We start from the raw sequence: 21216 nt of genomic DNA on the forward strand, positions 1-21216 counted from the left end.
ACAAGAGGATTTATTGTATGAAGAGCATGATAAATTTTTAGAAGCTCAAAAATCTCATGCTCTAGAAGTTAAAAGAAATGAGATGCTTACTTGTGAATTATCTTCATGCCATGAAACAATTTCTAAATTAAAGAGCATTAACGATGAGTTGAATGTTAAGATAGAAATAGCTAGTAAATCAACAACTTGTGTAGAAAATGTTGCTATTTGCAATAGATGTAAAGAATTTGATATTGATGCTTGTAGTGAACACATAGCCTCTATTGCAAAGTTAAATAATGAAGTGGCTAGTCTTAATGTCCAACTTAAGACTAGCAAAAGTGAATTTGATAAGTTAAAATTTGCAAGGGATGCCTACACAATAGGAAGACATCCCTCAATTAAGGATGGGCTTGGCTTCAAGAGGGAAGCCAAGAACTTAACAAGCCATAAGGAGCCCATTCCCGCCAAGGAGAAAGGGAAGGCCCCTATGGCTACTAGTGCTAAAAGGAACCATGCATTTTTGTATCATGATAGAAGACGAACTAGAAATGTAAGTCATGATGCTTTTGATTCATATGTTTATGATTCTCATGCCATGTTTGCTCCTAGTTCCTCTTATGTGTATGATAGAAATGTTACTAGGAGAAATGTTGTTCCTAAAAGAAATGCTATTCATCATGTGCCTAGAAGGAATGTTATTCATGCTCCTAGGAAAATAGCAAATGAACCTTCTACAATTTATTGTGCTTTAAATGCTTCTTTTGCCATTTGTAGAAAGGATAAGAAAATTGTTGCTAGGAAGTTAGGGGCAAAATGCAAGGGAGACAAAACTTGCATTTGGGTCCCTAAGAATATTTGTGCTAACCTTGCAGGACCCAACATGAGTTGGGTACCTAAGTCCCAAGCCTAAATTTGCCTTGCAGGTTTATGCATCCGGGGGTTCAAGCTGGATTATTGATAGCGGATGCACAAACCATATGACGGGGGAGAAGAAGATGTTCACCTCCTACGTCAAGAATAAGGATTCCCAAGATTCAATTATATTCGGTGATGGGAATCAAGGCAAGGTAAAAGGGTTAGGTAAAATTGCGATTTCTAATGAGCATTCTATCTCTAATGTATTTTTAGTAGAAAGTCTTGGATATAATTTGCTATCTGTTAGTCAATTATGTCATATGGGGTATAACTGTCTATTTACAAATGTAGATGTGTCTGTCTTTAGAAGAAGTGATGGTTCACTAGCTTTTAAGGGTGTATTAGACGGCAAACTTTATTTAGTAGATTTTGCAAAAGAAGAGGTCGGTCTAGATGCATGCTTAATAGCTAAGACTAGCATGGGCTGGCTGTGGCATCGCCGCTTAGCACATGTGGGGATGAAGAACCTTCACAAGCTTCTAAAGGGAGAACACGTGATAGGTTTGACTAACGTGCATTTCGAAAAGGATAGACCTTGTGCAGCTTGTCAAGCAGGTAAACAAGTGGGAGGAGCGCATCACAGCAAGAACGTGATGACCACTTCAAGACCCCTGGAGCTGCTACATATGGACCTCTTCGGACCTGTCGCCTATCTGAGCATAGGAGGGAGTAAGTATGGTCTAGTTATTGTTGATGATTTTTCCCGCTTCACTTGGGTGTTCTTTTTGCAGGATAAGTCTGAAACCCAAGGGACCCTCAAGCGCTTCCTCAGGAGAGCTCAAAATGAGTTTGAGCTCAAGGTGAAGAAGATAAGGAGCGACAACGGGTCCGAATTCAAGAACCTTCAAGTGGAGGAATTCCTTGAGGAGTAAGGGATCAAGCACGAGTTCTCCGCTCCCTACACACCACAGCAAAATGGTGTGGTAGAGAGGAAGAACAGGACGCTAATCGATATGGCGAGGACAATGCTTGGAGAATTCAAGACCCCCGAGTGTTTCTGGTCGGAAGCCGTGAACACGGCTTGTCACGCCATCAACAGGGTCTACCTCCATCGCCTCCTCAAGAAGACTTCATATGAGCTTCTAACCGGTAACAAACCCAATGTATCGTACTTTCGTGTATTTGGGAGTAAATGCTACATTCTAGTGAAGAAGGGTAGAAATTCTAAGTTTGCTCCCAAAGCTGTAGAAGGGTTTTTATTAGGTTATGACTCAAATACAAAGGCGTATAGAGTCTTCAACAAATCATCGGGTTTGGTTGAAGTCTCTAGCGACGTTGTATTTGATGAGACTAATGGCTCTCCAAGAGAGCAAGTTGTTGATTGTGATGATGTAGATGAAGAAGATGTTCCGACGGCCGCTATACGAACCATGGCGATTGGAGAAGTACGGCCACAGGAACAAGATGAACGAGATCAACCTTCTTCCTCAACCATGGTACAACCCCCAACTCAAGACGATGAACAGGTTCATCAACAGGAGGCGTGTGATCAAGGGGGAGCACAAGGTGATCAAATGATGGAGGAAGAAGCGGAACCGGCACCTCCAACCCAAGTTCGAGCGATAATTCAAAGGGATCATCCCGTCGACCAAATTTTGGGTGACATTAGCAAGGGAGTAACTACTCGTTCTTGATTAGTTGATTTTTGTGAGCATTACTCCTTTGTCTCTTCTATTGAGCCTTTCAGGGTAGAGGAGGCCTTGCTAGATCCGGACTGGGTGTTGGCCATGCAGGAGGAGCTCAACAACTTCAAGAGAAATGAAGTTTGGACACTGGTGCCTCGTCCGAAGCAAAATGTTGTGGGAACCAAGTGGGTGTTCCGCAACAAACAAGACAAGCACGGAGTGGTGACAAGGAACAAGGCTCGACTTGTGGCAAAAGGTTATGCCCAAGTCACAGGTTTGGACTTTGAGGAGACTTTTGCTCCTGTGGCTAGGCTAGAGTCCATTCGTATCTTGCTAGCATATGCCGCTCACCATTCTTTCAGGTTGTACCAAATGGATGTGAAGAGCGCTTTCCTCAACGGGCCTATAAAGGAGGAGGTGTACGTAGAGCAACCCCCTGGCTTCGAGGATGAACGGTACCCCGACCACGTGTGTAAGCTCTCTAAGGCGCTCTATGGACTTAAGCAAGCCCCAAGAGCATGGTATGAATGCCTTAGAGATTTCTTGATTGCTAATGCTTTCAAGGTTGGGAAAGCCGATCCAACTCTTTTCACTAAGACATGTGATGGTGATTTGTTTGTGTGCCAAATTTATGTCGATGACATAATATTTGGTTCTACTAACCAAAAGTCTTGTGAAGAGTTTAGCAGGGTGATGACGCAGAAATTCGAGATGTCGATGATGGGCGAGTTGAACTACTTCCTTGGGTTCCAAGTGAAGCAACTCAAGGACGGCACCTTCATCTCCCAAACGAAGTACACGCAAGATCTGCTAAAGCGGTTTGGGATGAAGGACGCCAAGCCCGCAAAGACGCCGATGGGAACCGACGGACACACCGACCTCAACAAAGGAGGTAAGTCCGTAGATCAAAAAGCATACCGGTCAATGATAGGTTCTTTGCTTTACTTATGTGCTAGTAGACCGGATATTATGCTTAGCGTATGCATGTGTGCTAGATTTCAATCCGATCCTAAGGAATGTCACTTAGTGGCGGTGAAGCGAATCCTTAGATATTTAGTTGCTACGCCTTGCTTCGGGCTCTGGTATCCAAAGGGGTCTACCTTTGACTTGGTTGGATACTCAGATTCCGACTATGCTGGATGTAAGGTCGATAGGAAGAGTACATCGGGGACGTGCCAATTCTTAGGAAGGTCCCTGGTGTCATGGAATTCTAAGAAACAAACTTCCGTTGCCCTATCCACCGCTGAGGCCGAGTATGTTGCCGCAGGACAGTGTTGCGCGCAACTACTTTGGATGAGGCAAACCCTCCGGGACTTTGGCTACAATCTGAGCAAAGTCCCACTTCTATGTGATAATGAGAGTGCTATCCGCATGGCGGAGAATCCTGTTGAGCACAGCCGCACAAAGCACATAGACATCCGGCATCACTTTTTGAGAGACCACCAGCAAAAGGGGGATATCGAAGTGTTTCATGTTAGCACCGAGAACCAGCTAGCCGATATCTTTACCAAGCCTCTAGATGAGAAGACCTTTTGCAGGCTGCGTAGTGAGCTAAATGTCTTAGATTCGCGGAACTTGGATTGAATTGTAGCATACATGTATTTATGCCTTTGATCATGTTCCTTTGTGCATTTTGTTGCTTATTGTGGTGCTCAAGTTGTACAAACACTCCCTGGACCTCACAAGTCCGTTGCAAAGTGATGCACATGTTTAGGGGGAGATGTGTTACAACTTGACCCTTTGAGACTAACCATATGCTTGAGTTTGCTTGATTTAGTCTCGAAGGAGAATTGAAAGGGAAAGGTGGACTTGGACCAATGAACGACTTCCACTGCACTCCGATGAGAGGGTAACTAATTCCAAGTTCATCTCATGAACTCCTATTGCCATTTGCTCTTATTGAAGATCTTGGTGAGGCAATGAGGTTAAGAGGCCAAGATTGATCCCGTTTTGGTGCTTGATGCCAAAGGGGGAGAAAATAAAGGCCAAAGCGATAAATGGATCAGCTACCACTTGAGAGATTTGAAAATAGTAGAGTAGAGTTTTGTAGAGTTTTTGTTTTGTCAAAACTCTCTTATTGTCTCTTTTGTGAAAAGTTGGCTTCTTGTGGGGAGAAGTATTGATTATGGGATTTAGGGGGAGTTTTTGAAATCTTTGATCAATCTCCTTTGGAATGACTCTCTTTATGCTTCAACATGTGTGTTTGACTTAGAGATAGAGATTTGAGTTTGATTTGCAAAAACAAACCAAGTGGTGGCAAAGGATGATCCATATATGCCAAAATTGAATCAAAACCAATTTGAGTTTTTATTTGAAGTGATTTTGCACTTGTTCTATCTGCTTTATGTTGTGTTGGCATAAATCACCAAAAAGGGGGAGATTGAAAGGGAAATGTGCCTTTGGGCCATTTCTAAGTATTTTGGTGATTGAGTGCAAACACAAGTGCTTAAATGTGAAAATGTGCCCATGGTTGAACAAAGTGCAAATCACAAGTAAAGGTATGTTTCTAAGCCTTAGTACATTGGTTTTGTGTACTAATATCTTGTCTAAGTGTTAGAAACAGGAAGAAGCAGAAAAGAAAAGAAGTGGAAGAGTGGCTATGTACAGCCAAAGACTGTTTCGGGCTGGGGCACCGGACTGTCCGGTGTGCACCGGACAGTGTCCGGTGCGCCAGACTAGCGCGGGGCAAACCAGCCGCTCTCGGGTTTTTCTCCGGCGACTTTGGCTAAAATTCACCGGACTGTCCGGTGTGCACCGGACTGTCCGGTGAGCCAACGGTCGGCCGGGCCAACGGTCGGCCGAGCGATCGGCGCGCGACACGTGGCCGAGCCAACGGTCGGAAAGGTACACCGGACTGTCCGGTGTGCACCGGACATGTCCGGTGCGCCAACTGTGCGCAGATCTGCATCAGAAAGCAACGGTCGGATGAGCTTTTTATGGAAACAAATCGGGCACCGGACAGTGTCCGGTGTGCACCGGACTGTCCGGTGCGCCCGACGACAGAAGGCAAGGATAGCCTTCCAGATGTGTTCTCAACGGCTCCTAGCTGCCTTGGGGCTATAAAAGGGACCCCTAGGCGCATGGAGGAGCACACCAAGCATTCCTTGAGCACTCTTGATCACTCACACATCAATCTCGCGCACTTGTTCGACATTCTAGTGATTTGAGCTCCGTTCTAGTGTGCTAGTCTTTTGAGCTCAAGTCTGGGTCTTGTGTGTGCGTATTCGCTGTGATCTTTGTGTCGTGTGTGAGTTGCTAATCCCTCCCTTGCTCCGTGATTCTCTGTGAACATCTTTTGTAAGGGCGAGAGGCTCCAAGTTGTGGAGATTCCTCGCAAACGGGATTGAGAAAAGAAAAGCAAGAACACCGTGGTATTCAAGTTGATCATTGGATCACTTGAGAGGAGTTGAGTGCAACTCTCGTCCGTTGGGACGCCACAACGTGGAGTAGGCAAGTTTTGTACTTGGCCGAACCACGGGATAACCACCGTGTCATCTCTGTGATTGATTTCTTGTGGTTATTGTGTTTTGACTCCTCTCTAGCCACTTGGCCATAATTGTGCTAACACTTAACAAGTTTTTGTGGCTTAAGTTTTGAAGTTTTACAGGATCACCTATTCACCCCCCCTCTAGGTGCTCTCACATAGGAGATGGTAAAACCCCAAGGCCAACTTTTGTGAACAAGACCCTGGAGACCGATCCTAGACATGAAATGATCGGTCTATTGAAAGAATATTCGGATTGCTTTGCTTGGAATTACACTGAGATGCCAGTATTAAGCCGTGAGATCGTAGAGCATCGGCTACCCATTAAGTCCGGTTTCAGACCTTTCAAGCAGAAAGCTAGAACATTTCGTCCAGACCTTCTCCCACGAATCAAGGACGAAATCCACCGGCTGCTAGAAGATAATTTTATTAGACCTTGCAGATACGCAGAGTGGGTCTCCAATATTGTGCTGGTGGAGAAGAAGGAGTCAGGTAAGCTTAGAGTATGCATTGATTTTCGCAATTTAAATAGAACAACTCCTAAAGATGAATATCCCATGCCCATAACTAACACATTAATCAATAATGCATCAGGGAATAGAACTATTAGCTTTCTTGATGGTAATGCCGGATATAATCAGATTTTCATGGCCGAAGAAGATGCGTCTAAAACGGCCTTTATATGTCCAGGCTTCATTGGTTTATTTGAATGGGTTGTCATAACATTTGGTCTGAAAAATGCTGGTGCTACTTATCAGAGGGCTATGAAATTGATCTTTCATGAGCTGTTGGGAAACACTGTGGAAGTCTACATTGATGATATTGTAGTCAAATCGGCTGAGTTTAGTTCTCATGTAGCTGATTTGCGCAAAGCCTTTGATAAAATGCGCCAGTATGGTTTGAAAATGAACCCACGTAAATGTGCTTTTGGAGTGTCGGCTGGTAAGTTTTCAGGATTTATCATACATGAACATGGTATAGAGATAGACCATGACCGAATCAAATCTATTCGGAATGTGGGACCTCCGACCTGTAAGGTCAAAATGTAGAAGTTTCTCGGCAAGGTAAATTATTTGCGGAGGTTTATTTCTAACCTGGCCGGGAAGATCGATGCCTTCACCCCTATCCTTCAGCTTAAGAATGATGCCGAATTCACTTGGGGGGTAGAACAGCAGGAAGCATTTAATCTCATTAGAAAATATTTGTCTTCGGCTCCCGTATTAAAAGCACCACAAGTAGGAGTACCATTCAGATTATACATTGCAACTGAAGACAAGGTTATTGGGGGTGTTTTGACACAAGAGACCGGAGGAAAGGAGCATGTGGTGACCTATCTAAGTCGGAGGTTGGTGGATGCTGAAATGAGGTACACTTTCATTGAGAAATTATGCTTATGCTTGTTTTACGCGTGCACCAAGTGTAGATGTTATTTACTGTCTAGTCGTTGCACTGTTTCTGGTCAAGCCGATGTGATCAAATACATGTTGCATAACCTAATTATGAGTGGTAGAATTGGTAAGTGGGCTTATGCACTCATAGAATATGACTTGGCCTATGAACCATTGAAATCTATGAAAGGCCAGGTCGTAGCAGATTTTATTGTAGAACATCGGATCAATGATGCTCATAAACTAGACATATCATACCTCACTGTTACTCCCTGGAATTTATATTTTGATGGATCAATTTGCAATGAAGGGCAAGGAATTGGCATCATGCTTGTTTCACCAAGTAATGTCTCCTTCCACTTCTCTAGCCGATTGAAAACTTATTGCACTAACAATCAAGCCGAATATGAGGCCCTTTTATTCGGCTTGGAGCTTTTAAATTGTATGGGAGTTGTTGGGGGCCTTCGTCCTCCGAAGGTCCTCAAAAACATGATTTGACAATGTTTTCCGAGTGGATTATGTGAACAGGTATTTTCGGATCTAGAATTATGAATATGGAGCACGGTCAGGACGAAGCCTGAACCAGACGAAGGTCGAGTGTAGCCGAAGCTGTGCGCAGGGAAGCCTCGGCGCGATGGCAGAAGGGGGAACCGACTTAAAGATGAAAAGACTTCGGGGGCCTCGACAGATTTCCATAAGCCGTTAACAAATGTAATGGACATGGATGTAATTTTACGTGGGCTGCGTCCCGCGTCTATAAATAGATGAACAGTACTCCCGTACTGTTCACGCGGACTTGGCATTTGCTTTTGCGTCACGCTTGTACTTTCTACCTTCTCTCAGGACCGAAGGTACATTTGTAGTTTGAAATCATTTCTATTTTTTCATGTTAATAAAATAGAAATGATTCTGCGATGATGCTTATATTATATTTCATGCTTTATATAAGTCCTTCGTCATTATCTGTTATGTTTGCGAAGGTATTTCTCTTATGACCTTCGTCCCAGACTCATTATTTCCCGAAGGGGACATAATGCTTCGAAGGACGAAGGACTTTAACACTTAACACTTTTTATGTTGCCTTGTTCTTAACTCTTAGCATTTGAGAACAAGTCCCCAACATTGGCGCCCACCTCCGGTGAACTCACTTCCACTTCGAGTCTTCGTGAACACCCTCGGAAGCTATAGACCTTCGCTATGGCGCCGAAGAAAGCTTCAGCGGCTGGGGCTGCAGCACTACAACCGCTGGACCACAACCAGGAGACCGTCTCTCTTCGGGAGGCCAGAAGCCAGAAGAGAAAAGCTGTTAGCCCGACGCTTGAGGAAGAAGAGCTAGACCAAGAAATCAGAGAGATGGAGATGCTACATCAACAAGTGCAGAGGAAGAAGGAGAAGATGGCCCGCCTAGCTGAGTTGCAAAGGCAAATTGACGAAGCTTCTGAGGAAGTTCGCCATCTCACTCACGATGAGCAGAACAGAAGGCCTCATCAGAAAGACCTCCATCAGGAGGGCTTCGTCAACGAAGACGACTGGTATGATAATTTCCATCAGGGAAATTTTGTTTTTGATGATGCTTCTCCTCTGTCTGCTGAGCTGCAGGCTACACCTTGGCCTCCATCCTATAAGCCACCCCAGCTCCCCATGTTTGACGGCCACTCCGACCCGAAGCAATTCTTGATGAGCTACGAAGCAACAGTGTCTTCGTACGGGGGCAACGCTGCAATCATGGCGAAGTCTTTCGTCATGGCCGTCAGGAATGTTGCTCAGACCTGGTATTCCTCCCTTCGGCCAGGAACAATCACTTCATGGCAGAAGCTGAAGGATATGTTACTGACCAGCTTTCAAGGATTTCAAACGAAGCCGGTTACAGCTCAAGCCCTCTTCCAGTGTATTCAGGATCACGAAGAATACCTTCAGGCGTATGTCCGAAGGTTTTTACGATTGAGGGCGCAGGCACCAACGGTGCCCAATGAAATCGTTATCGAAGCCATGATCAAGGGGCTCCGTCCTGGACCTGCAGCTCAATACTTTGCTCGGAAGCCTCCTCAGACCTTGGAGAAATTGCTCCAAAAGATGGATGAGTACATTCGTGCTGACAATGACTTTCGCCAAAGAAGGGAGGAGGCCTTCAGATTTTCTGAGATGACCAGGGGCTTCGGAGGAAGATACTACCCGAGGCATGTCCGTTCCATTCACAACACTCAGAATGATGATAAGGGGAGTCAGCAAAACAGGCCGCAGTGCTCTTCACAGGCTTCGGGGCAACAACAAACTTTCTTTCGGCCACCAGCTCCAAGAGGCAGAGGCGCCAGGGGCTTCGGCGGAAGATTCGGAGATCAGCCAAAGAGACTGTTTTGCCTATTCTGTGGAGAGGGCAAGGGCCACACCACTAGGACGTGCCATGTTACAATCCAGAAGCAAAAGGAACTAGCCGAAGCTGCATCTCAACAAGCTCAGTCGAAGCAGGTTATGCATACTGCTTCGTTTCATCCGCCTTATGTCCCACAATACATAGACAACCACCCTGCGGCTTCTGTAGCTTCGGCAAGTCAACCTCAAGCTTCCTGGCAGCAGCTTCCGCCTCCACCTCCATTGCAGCAAGGTCAACAGCCAGAAGGGAGTCAATACGCTCCACATCAGAGGGACTTCAGAGAACAGTCCGAAGCTCGCACAGTCAACAGCACTGTGCCAGAGTCGAAGCACATTTATTGACATATCCTACCTTTGATAGCAGTCTTTTCTATTCAGTTTTATTTTCTGTGAAGCAAAAAACATTGATAGTTTTCATGTAATAATTTCGTTGTTTCCCACGAGGAAAATCTATTTGCTCCACAGGCCTAAGTTGCTGAAGCCTAAAACTTTTTCCGTTACCAAGGAGGACCTTCGGATTAAAAATCCTTCGGAGTAACAGAAAGTCGTTCTAAGGAACGCAGAGTAAGTTTATGAAGTCACAAAAAGCCGTTCCAAAGGGAGCGCAGTGTAAGTTTTCTGCTCAGAAGTCGTTCCTAAAGGAATGCAGAGCCTACAGCGAAAAGTCAACGCTGATACCGCCTAAGTAAAAGGCGAAGAAGCTCCTAAGGGAGGCTTACAGCGAAAAGTCAACGCTGATACCGTCTAAGTAAAAGACGAAGAAGCTCCTAAGGGAGGCTTACAGCGAAAAGTCAACGCTGATACCGTCTAAGTAAAAGACGAAGAAGCTCCAAAGACGTTCCCAAGGGAATGCAGAGCTTACGAATATATTTTATGTGTATCTCCGGAACAAATGTCACATGCATAACATAACATCATCACATCATTTTGCATAGCATAAGCATCATACATCATATTGCATTTGGCAAGAGAAGGAGATACTCCCAACCTTCGAAAGGATGCTTTGAGAAAGTGACATCGAAATTGTACAGCTTCGGAATACAGCTTCGGAGAATATTTTTACGAAACATGGGCGGGCTTTATCAGATCAATATCGAAGTTGTATAGCTTCGGAGTATAGCTTCGAAGAATGTTTTGACGAAGCATGGATGTGATTCATCAGAATAATTTTAACGGAGAATGCCTTCTTCACGAAGCATGAAAAGAAGGGAAGGTGTTTTTTCGCCAAAGGCTCAAAAATGGTATGTATTTAATGTTTCATGCATCGTAAAGAATTCAATAATGAAAGGAGATTTGTATATTACATTCAAATGTACAAAGTGTTACATAGATTACACTTTAAATGATTTTTCCAAATAGCATCTAATCTTCTCTCAATACTTCTTCGGCGGCCTCATTTAGAAGTTGGTCAGCAACCTTGTCCAAGATAGTTTCGGCCATTTGTTTAATTTCTTCGTCGACATTTGATCCAGCAGTTTCTGAGGGAAGAGAACATTTCTTCATTACTTTTGCAAATCTTGAGCAAAGTTTGGAATAAAAATTACAACACAATAAGAGCGACTAATTGGTACCTAATTGCCTTTCGGGCTCTGTACTCCTTTCGGCAGCTTCTGCCACTTTTCTGGCGTCATGAATGCCTTTTTCGCTCCTTTGGATGATCTCTTGCGCCATTCCTCGGCCGCCGTCGTTCCAGATATCAGTAAAAAATTTGCCACCAACCACGCTTGCTTTGGCCGAGGGGTCCTTGACGTCTTCGGAAGATAAGGTAGCTTCGGATTGAGCTAAAAATTTTACATGCCCGCAACCTTTCTTCTCTAAGACAGAAGCAATTCCTCTGGCGCCCGAAAAAGCGCATATGTCGCCACGACTGTTCAGAATCTCTTCGAAGGCCTCTGCTTCGTGGCTAATCCATTCCAGCGGACCCTCGGGATTGCCTCGAGAGAAATTCTCTTCGCTGGAAAAGGCGCCTACGCTGGCGAAGCTGGATTTAATTTTATTCACACATTCTACAGATTTGACATAGCATTTCCCCTGAGATGTGCGAAGCTCCTTAACTTTTGATTCCAATTTGCTGACCATAAAATCACTAAGTTCTCGTTTCGTTTCCTCAAGCGCGCGCTCCTCTTTAGCTCTAGCCAGCTGTTTCTGAAGATCTTTAATCTCGCGTTTTTGAGCTTCGGCCTGGGCCTTTGAAGCAGCTTCGTCTTTTTTCACTTTATCTACCGGTGTAAGCAGAATTTTATCTTTTTCCAAAGCTTCGTTTCTCAGTCTGATAACTTCGGAGCGTAAATTATTAAACGCAATTTCATAGCTTTCATCTTCGGCGCTCTTTTGGGCTCTTAGTGCGTTGCTTAGGATCAGGCCCTATACGAAAAAGAATTCATATAAGAAAAAAGGAATGAGTTGCGTAAAAATAAGGGGGTTTTTCAAGTGTCTAATTCCTATACCTTCAGGCTGTTGTACGCAAGACTGTCTGCGAGATCTTCTTTCGTCATGGCGCTTAATCCAGATTCAAGCTTCGGGAAACCAATACTTCTGGCCATTTCTCGGCAGACAGATAGCTCTTTGTTGTCAGGCAGGCAGTATAAGAAGTCATCTTCATTCGTTCCATTGAATATTACTGCCCCCTTCGGATATTTTAGTTCCTTTGCATAATGGATGGCTTCATGAGTTTCTTCTTCGGATAGCTTCTTCCCCGAAGCATGTCGTATCATGTAATCACGCATGCTGGCAGGTGCTTCGGGGATGGCGGTGTCAGTTTCTTCAACTAATACTGGTTCTGGAATTTTTATTGCTTCGGCTTCAAAAGGTTGCTCCTTGTAGGGCTCTGAAGGCCCAGCTTCAGCTTCAGCTTGTTGAGCCGAAGCTTCAGTAGAAGCTTCAGCAACTTCAACACTCTTTTTTGGAATTGTGCTTGAAGACTTAATTGTCTCCAAGACGTCTAGTACATTTACCATTCTTTTCCTTTTTGGGGTCACTGATGGCCCCTTTTGGTTTTTTGCTGTTTCAATATTTACTGCAGGACTCAAAACTTCTAATGTTTTTTCCTTAGTCGGCTTTTTCGCTTCTTCCATTTTTTCTGTGGATGGTGCTTCGGCCATCTCTGCAGTTTCTGGCAGCAAGGTTGGCTGTTCAGCTTCGGTGGCCGAAGAAGCTTCTCCGGTGAACTCAGGCACCGAAGCTGGTTCAATATAACGCGGCCGATGCGTAAGAACCTTTATCTTTTTCCTTTTCGGCTCTGGCTCACTAGGAGCAGCTGCAGCTTCTTCTTTTGCAGAGATTGTGTTTTTTCTCTTCTGCCTTTGAATGGGATAGCAGTAATCAGGGTAGACAAACCCAATGGCATCAAATACCCGATTCAGTCTTTTCTTTTTTCGGCCTCCGAAGGCTGCTGACATTGCATTATCTTCAGCCTTCGAGTAGGTCCCGAGTAGCTCATCACTTAAATTGTCAATGCTTTTCAACCACTCATCATCTGGCTCAATAAATTTATCTCCAAATTTGAAGGTGTACTTCAGTCTCACAAGCTCACCTTCGTCGGCCTCTTTTATGGTTTCTTGTGGCATTTCCCATTTCTCAGCAAGCGGCCACACCCTGAAGGCGATATGTTCTTGTACTAAGTCCCTTGTTCCTATAAAAGAACAGGCAACGCCGAAGGCTCTTTGGCACTTTTCGGCGGCTTCGTTCATTTCAACCTTCGGCCTCCGAAGGCCGAAGCTTTGCCAAATAGGACGCATAATTATACCTTTGATGTCTTCTCGTGCTGATAAGTCATTCTTCACATAAAACCATTCTGTCATCCAATCCCCGGGCCATCTCTTCCGAAAGGTTGGTACGGGACAGCTTGCCCCGGACCGAGAAACGAAGCTGTAGCAGCCAAAGTTGTTATGGTACTGTTCTTTGCCCCAAGGCTTTGTTTCATATAATAATTCATGAACATTACAGAAGCTTCTTGCGTCAGGCTTCAGACCTTGGCTCCTCGCGGCCCACACGAAGATATTTAGCCTTATAATTGCCTCGGGAGTAAGTTGATGAAGATAGACTTCGAAGATTTTCAACACCTCCACGACGAAGCTGCTCAAGGGGAATCGCAATCCAGCTTTCAAAAAGCTTCGGTACACCACAACTTCATTTTCTTCAGGGTGTGGACAAGTTTTTTCCCCTTCGTCCGCCCTCACAATGGACAGATCCCGGAAATACCTTCCTCTCATATTAACAAGATGATTCTCTTTGATAGTTGATTTACCATAAACTGAATGGCTTGGTCGCCAGGGGCGATCTTCGGAGTCTTCGCCACTACTGTCCATATCATAACTTTCACTGTCACCAGTATCTTCAGACAGCCCCTCCAGAATTTCCTTGGTAATCTTTTCTGTGTTGGACTTCGACATCGCTATAAGAAACCCTAGGTTCTTCTCTTCATCAAGACTCAGCTTCATCTCAGCAGCAGCCTTCTTAGCAGCTTCAGACATCTTCGGAAGCGCTAAAAAACTGTTTTTAAAAGCCGAAGCTTCAAAGCTAAAAGATCAGCAAATCTTAGTGCACAAGAGCTAAAAATTTTAGTGGGCCGAAGCAGAGGGCAAGTGTGCGTACCAAATCAGTTCGCGATGTGATCTTATTTATACGCCTAGGGCGTTGAAAATTGAAAGGCCCCGCTTGTCAGTAGATGTTGCTATTCTAGCAAAGGGAAGGTGTTTTTTCGGACCTTCGGCTCAAGGCCTTCGTCCATATCGCAATCTGAATTTATTATTTACAAATTAATATTGCGAGGGGCTACTGTTGGGGGCCTTCGTCCTCCGAAGGTCCTCAAAAACATGATTTGACAATGTTTTCCGAGTGGATTATGTGAACAGGTATTTTCGGATCTAGAATTATGAATATGGAGCACGGTCAGGACGAAGCCTGAACCAGACGAAGGTCGAGTGTAGCCGAAGCTGTGCGCAGGGAAGCCTCGGCGCGATGGCAGAAGGGGGAACCGACTTAAAGATGAAAAGACTTCGGGGGCCTCGACAGATTTCCATAAGCCGTTAACAAATGTAATGGACATGGATGTAATTTTACGTGGGCTGCGTCCCGCGTCTATAAATAGATGAACAGTACTCCCGTACTGTTCACGCGGACTTGGCATTTGCTTTTGCGTCACGCTTGTACTTTCTACCTTCTCTCAGGACCGAAGGTACATTTGTAGTTTGAAATCATTTCTATTTTTTCATGTTAATAAAATAGAAATGATTCTGCGATGATGCTTATATTATATTTCATGCTTTATATAAGTCCTTCGTCATTATCTGTTATGTTTGCGAAGGTATTTCTCTTATGACCTTCGTCCCAGACTCATTATTTCCCGAAGGGGACATAATGCTTCGAAGGACGAAGGACTTTAACACTTAACACTTTTTATGTTGCCTTGTTCTTAACTCTTAGCATTTGAGAACAAGTCCCCAACAGGAGTAAAACATGTGAAGGCGTTTGGTGATACTCAGCTGGTTGTCCAACAGGTATTAGAAGAATATCAATGTTTTGATGGTACTCTAAATAGTTACCTTGAAAAGTGTTGGGGCATAATTCATTCTTTTGACGAATTCAATATTTACGAATAGGCCCTAGAGTGCGGACTGTCCGAGTGAAGACTTCGGACTATCCGGGGTTGCCGGGAAAGTTCTCCTAATTGATTCGGCTGATAATGAAGCTGATGCAAGTGATTGGAGGACACCCATAATCAATTATTTACGAAATCCCAATATTAGGACAGATAAGAACATTCAGCGTACAACTTTCAAGTATGTTTTAATGAGTGATGAACTCTACCGCCGAACAGTCAACGACGTCCTGCTTAAGTGCTTGGGCCCAAATGATGCTATATTAGCCATGGCCAAAGTACATGAAGGGATTTGTGGTACCCATCAACCGGCTCCAAAGATGAAGTGGTTGTTGCGAAGGTCTGGCTTCTATTGGCCTAACATGATAGCTGATTGTTTTAAGTATTACAAAGGATGCCAAGTATGTCAAAAATTCGGCGACTTACAGTTAGTCGCTGCAGCCGAATTACATCCTATCATCAAGCCTTGGCCTTTCAGGGGATGTGGATTGGACTTTATAGGAGAAATTCATCCTTCATCATCAAAAGGACATCGGTTCGTGTTAGCTGCCACTGACTACTTTACTAAATGGACTGAAGCCGTTGCTCTAAAGAACATGACACATAGGGAGGTAATTGAGTTCATAACTGAGCATATTATTTAGAGATTCGACATTCCCCAGACTATGACTACAGACCAAGGGGTTTCTTTTATGTCAAAGGAGGTACGTGAGTTTGCTGAATTATATAGAATTAAATTAATCAATTCATCTCCATATTATGCTCAGGCCAATGGACAGGCCGAGTCTAGTAATAGGACATTGATTAGCCTAATAAAAAAGAAGATATCTGATCATCCTAAGCATTGGCATAAGATTTTGTCCGAAGCGTTATGGGCTCATAGAATATCTAAACACTGTGCTACTAAAGTATCTCCGTTTGAGCTTGTCTATGGGCAGGAAGCAGTGTTACATATAGAGATAAGTTTAAATGCTGTCAGGTTCGCCAAGCAAAATGATCTGACTGTTGGTGACTATTATAATTCAATGATGGACAATATTGATGAAGTGACCGACAAAAGGGTGATAGCCTTAGGAGAAATAGAAAAGGACAAGATAATGGTCGCCAAAGCTTACAATAAGAAGGTCAATGCTAAATCGTTCCAGGTAGGGGACCTGGTATGGAAGACTGTCCTGCCTCTAAGGAGCAAAGACCGGAAGTTTAGGAAGTGGTCGCCAAGCTGGGAAGGCCCTTACAGAGTCACGCAGGTGATGTCCGGTAACGTCTACTTGTTGCAAACATTACAAGGAAAAGACTTGCCCAAGGCGTTAAACGGGCATTTCCTCAAGCGGTATCATCCTAGTATGTGGCAAGATGCCTAAGGAAACCGATGTGATCACATCGTGTTAGTTGCTTTTGGTTCGCTTAGCTCCGCCAAAAGGCAGGGGGCATCTGTTGAGACACAAAATAGGCGACCGGACGGTCCGGCCCTGGGGCCAGACGGTCCGCGCCTGTGGGCCGGACGGTCCGCGCGCGCGCAGAACTGATTAGGGTTCCAAGTTTCTTGCTATGTTTGTTGACGAGATTCATGGAATTAGCTCGGGGAGTTTGTTTGTAACGGGTCCAGCCCCTCTTCTCTATAAATACAGAGGAATACGGCTGATTTGGAATCATCAATCGAATCAATAACACTTTTATCTCGCATTTATTTCCTATACAATTAGGAGTAGTTCTATTCTAGTTCTAGTTTAGCCTATCAATCCCCAAATTCTCCGCTTCTCTTCGACTCTATGTCGATTAGAGGAATCTAGGTCGGTCTGCCCGAGCCTAGACATCACCTAGGATCTCTCCTCCCCGACGGGGTCCCTCCCGGGAGCGAGATCCAGGCACCGCCAGCGACCTTCGCCGCCCCCTGCGCATGCGCGGATCGTCCGGCCCGAGGCGCAGACCGTCCGACCGTCAGGCAGGAAAAGCTAAGCCCTGCACCAGGTCGCAGACCATCCGGCCCCTGGCCACGGACCGTCCACCCCTGTGCAGAGAGCACCGCCGCCGGTTCTTGTTTAGTGATTGGCGCCCCAAAAAGGCACCAACAATGGCTAGGGACTACCAAAAATAAGGGTTTTCTATCCAAAGTAGTTTGTTTTCAATGGCTTTTTTGTTATTTATTGTGTCACCTTGTCGGCAGAAGATCAATGCCAAAAACAAGTCTTACTTTCTACGGCCAGGGGACAACCATCGGACATCGAAAATAAACAAGTTATTTTCAGCAGAGTTCAAAATAACTAGATTATTTTCGATCGGGGGACATGGATAATTAATAAAAATAACAAATTCTAATGATTTAGAATTTCCCTCCACATACATATATCAATCACACACACACACACAGATATATATATATATCCACATACATCACATACATATTTCATCAATTCATATTCAATATCACTAAAGTATACCATTTAACAACAATATACACATTTCATCCATTCAATAACAATATACACATTTTATCTATTCAACAACATTCTACCATCAGAATCAACAACATTCAAATATATATTTCATAAAGTCATCGACAAAGCAAGGGAATATCTTAAACCTCATTCAACAAAAAGAAACAACTATGTCCGCTGAGGATAATTGGAGTTATGTACACAACCGTCGGAAGCAAACATGTTATTAACAAAGTCAGTAGCCCGATCATCATATAATAAACAACAAAGTCCATCATTAGAAAATAAATTAGGATCTATAACATTATAAGTGATAAAATGAATGTAGTTATTGATATGTAACAAACTAACCTCATCTCTAGATGTTGGTGCTACTGATTGAGGGGGTTTGGTATACATTTGCCAAATTTACTCCTAACCTAGAATATATAAGTTTAAATAGATTAAATAGGTAGTATTAAGTATGTTTAGCTACAATATAATATGTATAGTTTCATTTACTAAATTTGTACAACTGAAGCTATAAATTAGTAAGTTTGCCTAAATTTAAAATGTGTCTAGAATCTTCTAAGTTGAACTACATTTGCTAAGTTGAACATAATTTGAGGAAGTTCATCGAACCATTGCTCCAAGAGGTCATGGAGAAAACTGTGGAATGTCGGTGGCAGTGGCTGTCACTATGACAAAACATTTGTCTGAGTATTCTGCTGCTACAATATTGACCATAAATAAAACTAGTTAGTAGTGCTAAATGGTCGAAATGCACTTGTTGTAAATTGTGAACAACTGAGCAATTGTTTAAATGCTTGCTGACTACACAAGACCTCGAGCTAAGTCAGGTCTAGACCCCTATACCCCTAGAGGTACATATCAATGTATGACGACTCAACACTAGTTTGAGGTTCCTGTATAAAGCAATTAGTAGCACAAAATCATAGATATAGTTTTGAAAATAGTATTTGAAATGTCTCACCATTTGTCTAGCTATACCAATGTATCAATCTCCCAAACGTATGCTTTCCACTCTTATTCATAGATGTTCTCTTCTTCATTGATTTCTCTTAAAATTATTTATAAGCCCATAAATGACAAATGGCCCGATAAGCATCCTAACGGTCTTCCAACCACGGGAGTTGGACCTGCCCATATATTAATATATCAAACAATAGTAATATCTTAAATTAAAAAATTGATTTCAAATACCATTTATCTGTAGATACTCCACCATGATCATAAATATATAAACTCCCAAAAATTTAAGGATACGATCTGCATGCTCCTTGTCTTTAGGAGTCACATGATAGTGTTTCTAAAGTATCAAATTGAAGACTATTACTAAAATATTTATAAATATGGCACAAAAATAAATAAAAACTTAAAAAAATACCTAGAAGACATCCCTCTGCTCCATGTGCCTTTCCAAATCATGCATCTTCAACAAACACAAAGTCCTTCCAATTTGTTTATGCAATAGTCTCACTGGTCTGGTTGACCACAACTCATGGGTTGTGTAAATGATAGAGGTTACCTAAGACATTGTTAACCTATCTATGGTCACCTCTCCAATCAAAAGTTGTATCCTACCATGAGCTGGATGACAAGAAACTACAAGATGACTGTCTTGTATATATAGAATTAACAAAAAGAATCTATTTGTAGTAGATCTTGGCCTAGCATATTATCATTCATAACTCGATCGATACATGACCTAGTTTAGAATGATCTCAAAGCTAAAACCTGTGCAAATGAAGTCATGGTACCTCAACCTGTAAGTGACAAAGGAATGTATATAAGAACCATGCATAAAGATGCCACACCAGGTTTTAAAATAAAAAATCAAATGTCCACTATACATGCAATCCAGTCGAGAATCACATGTATAACGATGTCATATAGTGGACTATATCAAAATATAATGAAACAAAATATTTATTACATAACCACGATATTGTTTATAAATCCACGAGTAGGCCTTCCATATCCATGCTCGGAGCAGTGCGGTCAGGCTTTGGTTGAATGCCAGTGAGCTCGGGCCATTGAATTTCAAGTTATCAGGAGAGAGAAGACAGGAAGAAACGGTCGGCTTAAATGCTCATTGTAAGGAAAATGGATCTCAACCGATTTGATTAAATGATTTTAGTGTTTGATGATCAACAGAACCTGTGAACTAATGTGTTTGCTAGCTTTTATGTTTATAGTTCACAAGACGCAAAGTGGTTTTGGACTACGACATTAAAGGATCATCACCTTAAAGGAGACACTGGAAGGCTCATTGAAGACTTTCCAATATCAAACAAATTCCGAGACACAAGACAAAAAAAGTCCAAGCAAAAAAACTTGAAGAATTGAAGACTAGGCTATTTCTGAGTGCACTAGACCAGTTCGGGGGCACACCAGACCATGGACCGAACCGAGTGCACAACTTCAGCATCCTTTGCCTGTTGGCGCACCGCACCAGTCCGGTGAGGCAACGGTGGCACATTGAACTGAGTGCATAGAGACCACATTCTTCGGCATGTTGAGCCTAGCACACCGGACAAGTCCGGTGATGCACTAGCGACATGTCGGAGTAAAGGCTCAATGGTCGGCAATGGCTAATTCCAATGGCTATCAGACATGGCGGGCACTAGACAAGTTTTGTGGTGCATTGGACCTCTAGTGTGGCGTAGAGAATCTATCAGAGCAGCAACGACTAGCTGACATAGAAGGGCACCAGACTAGTCCGATGTAACATAGACGACACACCGAATTGGTCTAGTAAGACGCAAGTATTCCATGATCCCATACCCTATTACATTAAATGTTAATGACTAATTTTGGCCAAGTTATTGCTCCTAAGAGCATCTCCAACAACGTGACCTATAAAAATGCCTTATAATTTAAAAATAAGTAAATTTTATAGAATTTAGGGCACCAACAAAACACCCCGCTCCAACAGTAAAGCCCTAAATCTAGATTATAGGGCAGCCCACTATGGTATAGTATATTTGAGGCACTTGAGAGGGTGCCCTATAGTTTTTTGACAAAATTTGTTGAATTGAGACACTGTTGGAGTGATTTTTCCTGTGTAGAGCCCTATATTTCAATTTGAGGCACTAGTTTGAGGCATTGTTGGAGATGCTCTAAATGGACTTATCTAGCTATTGATCACCATGTCCTTGTTAGAGCATCGCCAACAATGACTTAAATTAGTGCACTATCTTGAAATATTGGGCTCAACACATAAAAACAACTCAAACAGTGCCCTATTTTACAAATTCTATCAAAAACATATAAGGCATACCATAAAGTGACCCAAATATACTACACCTCAGACTAGTGCCCTATACTTATTTTTATATCATTTTCAACATTTCCTTTCCTAATATGCAATTTACTTCCTAAAATACATGATTTAGGGCTTAACTATTGGAGCACA

This window comes from Zea mays, chromosome 6, assembly GCF_902167145.1.
Source record: "Zea mays cultivar B73 chromosome 6, Zm-B73-REFERENCE-NAM-5.0, whole genome shotgun sequence".
Taxonomy (NCBI): Eukaryota; Viridiplantae; Streptophyta; class Magnoliopsida; order Poales; family Poaceae; genus Zea; species Zea mays.